The following is a 9,246-nucleotide window of genomic DNA, read 5'->3' as shown; positions in this document are numbered from 1 at the left end:
AGTTTTAAATGTTAAGGGTCAAAATGTAAAAAAACAGGAGGAAATGCCAGGTGTGGTCAGACGATCGATGTCATGACATGTGGAGGCTTTCCGGTTGATTGTGGTTTGCCGCAATAAACTCTACCTTTGCTCTATTTATCCTATTGTCTTGGCTTCTTTTGCAGAGACTATTTTACATTTATTTTGAAAGTCCCAACTAACGTCGAAAGCAACTCGGTCTGAGAGACAAGAAATTTCTGACAACTTCCACCCTGTATGTTGACTACTGCTGATGAGATCAAACAGTCTTGAGCTGTGCATTGTTACACAGTCTTAAATCAGCAGCATAAACAGCAGTGGGCTAAAATACAGCCCTGGAGCCCCCAGCATTTATTGTGTTGCTGAGATTTTGTTCACAATCAGGACTCTCAGTCAGGAAGTTTTGGATCCCCTGTGCCATGTGCTGTGTTTTTTCATTGTTGTAAAACAATGTTTTGTGTTGTAGCTTTTAAGGTCACCTTGTCACCTACTTTGAAGGTGGAGTTTTAGGTTTGGAGCAGCCTATACACCCCTCACTCATGGCATGGCTTTTAGTCGAACTGTAAAGTTAGTTGTTTTTGAAGACAGTGATGTCTTTGATAAACTTGCTGATTTAGCTGGCCAATGATGAAGTATATTCCTTTCTGTCAAGATTGTGAAGTCATCTTTGGTTGCCAAGCCTGAAGGTTTTCATGTGTTCAGAACTGGATTAGACCATTTAATGAATGGCCTGTATTCTGGGATTAATATAATAGAGATTCTTCTCTTTCTCTCCCCATCCCGAGGCATCCTGAGGTTTGGCCAGCTCCAGTCACGTCCCACCTCGTGAAGATTATGGACCTATGGATGATCATGGAGAAGTAGATGCCGAGTGTTTAAAGGCCCTGGCATGGAGAAGCTGATGCTGGATCTATGATGATCACAAATTGTTCTGTATTGTTGAAAGATTTATGACCAAACTCTTGATGTCACCCATATGAGGATGGGTTCCTCTCAAGGTTTCTTCCTCATATCATCTTAGGGAGTTTTTCCTTGCCACTGTCGCCACGGCTTGCTCATCAGGGACAAACGCACACCATTCACCTTCACTGTTGTTTTCTGTAAAGCTGCTTTGAGACAATGTCTGTTGTGAAAAGCGCTATACAAATAAACTTGACTTGACTTGACTAGATGTGGTCTGAAAAACCCAGGTGGGGGCAGGTTAATAACAGTTTTTTAAAAGAGTATCTTATTGAAGTAGAGTCTCTCTCAAAAATAAAGATGGGCAGAGGTTCACCAATCTGTTAAAAACTGGGTCTACAAAATTTGGAACAATTTCAAAATAAGTTTCCTTTACATTTTCGAAGACTTAATATATAGACATCATCAAAAGATTTGGAGAACCTGAAGAAATTTCTGTGCACACGGGACAAGGGTTAAAATTTGATGCCTGTGATCTTTGGTTCTCAGGCGGCACTGGATTAAAAACAGGTATGTGTTTGGGCATCTTGCACATCTGGAAAGGCATCATTAATGATAACACGTTTATATGGTTTTAGAGCAGCAAATGCTTTCATCCAGATAATGACCTTTTTAGGAAATGCCTTGCACATTTCAGCAAAACAATGCTAAATTGCTATATGCTATACTGCATCTATAAAAATAGTTGTAGGCTTCATAGTAGAAAAGTCGGAGTGCTGAACTCGCCTGCATGCAGTCCAGACCGTTTCCCAATTGAAAACATTTGGCGCTTCATGAAACTAAAAGCTGTTAAACAACTGAAATACTGTATTGATAAGATTCCTCTCCTTAGTCCCAAGACATATATTTAGTTTAGTTTAGAAGAGGGGATGCTACACAGTGGCAAACATGACCATGTTACAACTTTTTGAGATATATTATGCAATTCAAATTCAAAATTCCATTATATTTTCCTTAAAATGGTATAGGTTTATAAGATTTGCAAATCATTGCAGTGTATTTTTATTTGCATTTTAGGCAGTGTTTAAACTTTATTGGAATTGAGGTTGTAGTAATGATGACATTTTTAATGTCGAAATTTTAAGTATCAGTCAAAAAACCCTTTTAAAATATACATTTAATTCAGAAATGTATCAAACTTCTGTGTGCAAAAACCTAACCTCAGCTGCTGTTATCCAACCAACTATAGGCCAGTATCAAACGGCCACTTTATATCCAAGATTTAGGCCTCATTATATCAGAGAGAAAGCACTGGGTAAAGTGGAAAAATAACTTGCTACTTGCCTCTGATCAAGGCTGTGTCTTTTTGCTTGCCTTAGAAATAAGCTTTCTCATTGCATAACATCTCATAATAACAGATTTGCACCCAAGTTTCCATTACATTTTGTTTTGTAGTTGATCCTATGCTATAACTATGCTTTATGCCTTCTTTAACAAGGTTGTTAGTATAATAAACTAAATTATCTACTTATTGAACTTACAGAGACATAACATGTAGTTTTATAATTTCAATCTTATTACAAACTGCTGAGTTAGTGAGAATGCCATGTCTGATATTAAACAGTAGAACAGAACACAAGAGCTGGTGCTGGCTGGCAAAAAATATGTATTTATTTATATATACAGTAAAACAGATGCTACATATATAGTCTGGGATAATACTGGCATAAAACAAATAAAAATACAGTACAATTATAAAATAAAAAATACAATCATAATTAAAATAACAATTGCTAAGCTTACATGTAATTTATAGCTCTTCACAAAGCATCACACAGCTTATATATATATATATATAAGCTGTTCAATGCTTTTAAAACACTCAGACATGTGAGGCAATAAACTAGTGGTGACAAATAGAGAAAAAAGTAGAGAAAATAACAGTACATGAGCCAAAAAATGGTCTAAGAATAACAGCTTACTGAAGGACAATACCATATGAAGAGGGGACAATATTTAATTATTCTAAAAATCTTATTCCCTTTACAGTCCATTAATGAGCATAGGCATAAGTAAGTAAATAACACAAAAATACATAGTTAATACTGAATTCCACCAACATTTTGTAGATTAACACATTCAACTCCTGTTTTTTCACTAACATTATTTTTTTTTTTTTAAATTTTTATTATTTTAAAAGTTGAATTTACCATTTTTGTACCATTTATTTGAATTTTTCAATAATTTGTAATTGGAAAGTTTTCCATTTCTTATAGACCTAAAAAAGAAGAGAATTTACAGTTAACAATACAGACTGCTATCCAGTGCTCCCAGGCGCTCTCTAGCGGTAGGAACTGGTCTGTCAGTGTTTCTCGTTGCTCTCGACCTAGTTAGCTGTTTTAAGAAGTTACATTCATAGCACAGCTGTTTTACATTAATGACGCCACTCCAGTCTAAAATCAGCGATCAGAGAGAGCTGGAAATGACCAACCTTTGGAACTTTGAATAACTTACTAAATCAGGGGTGCAAACACGTATAGTCCTTACTTAAACAATATATATGCACAAAATAGGTCAAGGATGTGCATACACAACAAATTGGGATCTGTAAAGAAATATTTGGATTGAAATTGGGTATATATTAATGAAAGCTTTGACCTGTGCATAGTCACCAACTATTAGAGAAGTGTGTGTGTGTGTGTGTGTGTGTGTGTGTGTGTGTGGGTAGATACAGACATGTGATGAGAAAGAATGTGTAGGTCTATGAGAAGGGGGGTGGGTGGGATAGAATTTTACTGCTATTTTGTTAGATTATCCCTTTAATTTATTTTTTTATATTTTTCAGGTTATCAAAAGCAGTAAATGTCTGACCCGATATTTAAATAGATGTAGGCTAATTTGCAATGGACATTTGTGTGGGGGTTAGCAGGTGTGAGAGAATGCACACTTCCACTCTGGAATATATAATAAAACTCCTGAAAAGGCCTGATAAAAGTTTACATTTTACTGTTTATTATAATAATAATAATAATAATTATTATTATTATGATATTATATTATTTTATCAAATTGATAAATGATGAATTTTACATTGGTGTGTGGATAAATACATTCAGCTCCTGTTTTTCCACTAGCATCACTTTCAACATTAATAAAAAAAAAAAAAAGAAAAAAAAGATACTACATTGAGCTTTCCATATTCTACAGTGCATCTTAAAATATATATAAAATATATATATATATATATATATATATATTTTTTTTTTTATATGAAGTTTACATGTACTATATGTACTATTACTTTGAATGTTCACTAATTTACTTTGGAAAATCTTTGGTTTGTTATGGCCTTAAAAAGAAAAAAAATTATAATTAACTATACAGACTACTATTAGGTATAATTAGTCAAACACAGTAAAAAAATCCGTGGAAAAAAACAAAGGTTTCATAAACACATTGTGCTTGAGCACTTGCGCATGTAAAAAAAAAAAAAAAAAACTAAATCCAGTAAACTACTCATAGATAAAACATACCCAAGTGCTGGGTCAATACTAAAGGTGGTTGTTGTTGTTGTTGTTGTTGTTGTTATTGTTATTATTATTATTATTATTATTATTATTATTATTATTATTATTATTATTATTATTGATAATATACTGTCTGCTAAGAATGCTCTCCCTGGCTCTTAGTGCCACTGATTATAATTTAAATAGTGCTTCCAGGCGCCCTCTAGTGGTTGGAGCTGGTCTGTCATTGTTTCTTATTGACCTAGTTGGATGTCCTCCAAAATGACAAAGAGCATCCACAGCACAGCTGTTTCACATTTTGTGATAACCACACCACTCTAAAGACAGCGTATACAGAAAGCTGAATTCCTGAAGTCCTTACTTGATGACGACTGGCTAACAGGCCCATACTCAAGATCTTGATTGAGTATTTCATATCTCTACACAGCAGTTAAGCATAATTTCCTCCTTGTGAGGCAGCAGGGGGATGTTGCGGATCAATTGTTCCTTTAATTTCTCTTTTCCTATTTAATTTATTTTAGTTTACATGTATTAATTTGTCCAAACTGACTTTCACTTGAGTTTATTTTTCAGGTTATCAGTAGCAGTAATAGCCTGAAACAACTTTTTCTTTTCTGCTTTCCTCTTCTACCATTTTTAAATAGCACACTGCTTATTTAAATACATTCCAGAGAGCATGCACTCTTCCATTCTGGAATAATGAACCCCCAGGACAGGACTAATAATTGTTTACAATTTATATCTAAATAAAACATTTACAATGTGTTTATTTATATATATATATATATATATATATATATATATATATATATATATATATATATATATATATATATATATATACAGTGAGGAAAATAAGTATTTGAACACCCTGCTATTTTGCAAGTTCTCCCACTTAGAAATCATGGAGGGGTCTGAAATTTTTATCGTAGGTGCATGTCCACTGTGAGAGACATAATCTAAAAAAAAAAAAAAATCCAGAAATCACAATATATAATTTTTAAACTATTTATTTGTATGATACAGCTGCAAATAAGTATTTGAACACCTGAGAAAGTCAATGTTAATATTTGGTACAGTAGCCTTTACAGAGGTCAAACATTTCCTGTAGTTTTTCACCAGGTTTGCACACACTGCAGGAGGGATTTTGGCCCACTCCTTCACACAGATCTTCTCTAGATCAGTCAGATTTCTGGCCTGTCGCTGAGAAACACAGAGTTTGAGCTCCCTCCAAAGATTCTCTATTGGGTTTAGGTCTGGAGACTGGCTAGGCCACGCCAGAACCTTGATATGCTTCTTACAGAGCCACTCCTTGGTTATCCTGGCTGTGTGCTTCGGGTAATTGTCATGTTGGAAGACCCAGCCTCGACCCATCTTCAATGCTCTAACTGAGGGAAGGAGGTTGTTACCCAAAATCTCGCAATACATGGCCCCGGTCATCCTCTCCTTAATACAGTGCAGTCGCCCTGTCCCATGTGCAGAAAAACACCCCCAAAGCATGATGCTACCACCCCCATGCTTCACAGGAGGGATAGTGTTCTTGGGATGGTACTCATCCTTCTTCTTCTTCCAAACACGTTTAGTGGAATTATGACCCAAAAGTTCTATTTTGTTCTCATCTGACCACATGACCTTCTCCCATAACTCCTCTGGATCATCCAAATGGTCATTGGCAAACTTAACACGTGCCTGGACATGTGCTGGTTTAAGCAGGGGAACCTTCCATGCCATGCATGATTTCAAACCATGATGTCTTAGTGTATTACCAACAGTAACCTTGGAAACGGTGGTCCCAGCTCTTTTCAGGTCATTGACCAGCTCCTCCCGTGTAGTTCTGGGCTGATTTCTCACCTTCCTTAGGATCATTGAGACCCCCACGAGGTGAGATCTTGCATAGAGCCCCAGTCCGAGGGAGATTGACAGTCATGTTTAGCTTCTTCCATTTTCTAATGATTGCTCCAACAGTGGACCTTTTTTCACCAAGCTGCTTGGCAATTTCCCCATACAATTTTGTCTCTAGTGTCTTTGGACAGCTCTTTGGTCTTGGCCATGTTAGTAGTTGTATTCTTACTGATTGTATGGGGTGGACAGGTGTCTTTATGCAGCTAACGACCTCAAACAGGTGCATCTAATTTAGGATAATATATGTAGTGGAGGTGGACATTTTAAAGGCAGACTAACAGGTCTTTGAGGGTCAGAATTCTAGCTGATAGACAGGTGTTCAAATACTTATTTGCAGCTGTATCATACAAATAAATAATTAAAAAATCATATATTGTGATTTCTGGATTTTTTTTTTTTTGACTATGTCTCTCACAGTGGACATGCACCTACCATGAAAATTTCAGACCCCTCCATGATTTCTAAGTGGGAGAACTTGCAAAATAGCAGGGTGTTCAAATACTTATTTTCCTCACTGTATATATATATATATATATATATATATATATATATATATATATATATATATATATATGTATGTGTGTGTGTGTGTGTGTGTGTGTGTGTGTGTGTGTGTGTGTGTGTGTGTGTGTGTGTGTGTGTTTGTGTGTATATGATAGTAATAATGACCTACCTGCATTATTCCTTTTGCTCTTAACCTTAACCTGGGCATAAATTGCATCAGCAGGTTCAGGGACAACCTCTGAAATATGAAACAGACACACAAAAAGCAGTTTCAGAACAAAAACTGAGAAAATTCCAATTAAATTAAACAAAGATCTGATACATTAGATCTGTATCAGGCAGACATTGATAGATAAGAGAGCTCTGCCCACCCCTCCCGTTGGGGTATTCTCCTCAAGGATATTCCGCTGGAGCAGTCACCGGATGAAATACTCTTCGACCAAATAAGAGTAATCCAGCCACACATTGTTCTATCCTATCCCGATTTTGCCATTATTAAAGATTAGCTATATAAAAAAAAAAATGCAAAGACATCCCAGTCACAGGAAAGAGCCACAGGAAAATTTTCCTCCGTCATAATCCAAAGGCCAAGCACTTGAGAAATGAGAAAACATTCCTTTTCCAACTACCAAAACACAAAAAGGTGGTTCAGAATTAACCCATGGATATGTTTGACATGGGGGTCCCACAGTGATGAAAGCAGCCCAGGAATCTTGAAACGCAATACCGATGTGACCGTCCAATTCTGTGTAAATTATCAAAAAGTTAATGCTGTGTCTAAATTTTGGTGCATATCCAAAGCCTTGCATTCTCAAACTGCTTGTTTATACCATTTTGTCATGCTTCCATTTGGGCTGTTTGGCACACCAGTGATGTTTCTATATTTTACGGATTGAAAGCTTCACCCTCACAATGCATACACTGCTGCCTACTTAGAAAAAATAATTTATAGTGATTACTGGCAGCGGCATTTACAACACCTAAGAGCAGTCCTGAGAACCTTGTGGTGGGCAGGACTCACAGTAAGCCCATTAAAGTGTGCAACTGGGTGGGTGGAAGCACCTAATCTGGGCTTCCACTTGGGTCATTGGCAGGTGTGCCTCCAAATTACTAAGACAGAATCGATTACACCCCACCTGAGAACCTTGACCAAAAAGGCAGCAAGACAGTTTTTGAGGCTGGCAATTATCGTAGGTTTGTTCCTAAATATGTCGATTGCACCAGACCTCTGACTGATCCTACTAAAAATGTAACACTAGATCCGGTCCATTTAATCGATGAATCAAAGCCTATTTATGTACAGTGATAAGAATAGAAAATGACTCCTACCTGCATTATTCTTTTTGCCCTTTACCATAACCTGGGCATAAGTCACATCAGCAGGTTTAGGGTAATTGCCTGAAGTATGAAACACACAAAAAGGAGTTTCAGAACAAAAACTAAGAGCACAGCAACTGAATTACAGAAAACATGTAGTATTTGACTAAATGTTCCCACATGTATGTTTGCCTAAGTAGATCTGTAATGTGGAGAGTGTTTACTTCTGTGTATTGTGGGTGTTTGAACTTATATTTCCTTCATCTGTTTTCTGCTTTAGTTCTGAGTACAGAGTGTCGGCTTCCGCAGTGCTCTTTTCTAGTGATTTAGCATTCACTAGGATATAACACACCAATTATATTAACGTCTTAAGTTCGACAGCTATTGTATATTTACATCTTCTGTTATTTTCACTGTAGTTAGTGAGCATTTCTAAATGGTTACTGAATACTATGCTTTAAGATGAATAACTGGCAAACAATTAAAGGGTTTAAAATGTTAAATGGAAACTAAAATAATTGCCACAAAAACATTGAAATAATTTATTCCCACCTTGTTTTTTGTTTGCTTTTTTGTTTTTTTTTAGGTCAATATCAGCATAAGTCACATCACATCCTCCAGCGGCAGCATCTATAATATAGACACAGATTTGTTTCCCCATTCTTTGTTTCGTTACAATTCTGTAAATAACATCTAAACCTTCACATGCTACAACACAGGACCAGTCCACCCACAGTCCAGAACCAGTTAAAACTATCTGTAACTTTATCCACTTTTGAATACTAACTTTATCTACTTATGAACACAACATTAACACTTCCCATGATATTCCTCAAAAAGGAAATGGTTACAATTATCTACTTAATGATACACAGCTGTCAAATCTAATTTTTAATCACATTACTCAAATACATTACCCTCACAATGCTTCTATTTTCAGTTTGTGCTTAGTTTTGCATTCAGTGAATTGCAGATGTGTCAGATTCACATTTAGTAATTATATGCGTTATTTGAGGACATTTCAGTTCTTGGTCCTGTGGCTCACTAATTATCATAGCAGTATATTTGTTAGATAGTA

This window comes from Silurus aristotelis (assembly GCF_946808225.1).
Source record: "Silurus aristotelis genome assembly, chromosome: 5".
Lineage (NCBI taxonomy): Eukaryota > Metazoa > Chordata > Actinopteri > Siluriformes > Siluridae > Silurus > Silurus aristotelis.
The sequence above is the reverse complement of the archived record's forward strand: the minus strand, read 5'-3'. Positions refer to the sequence as shown.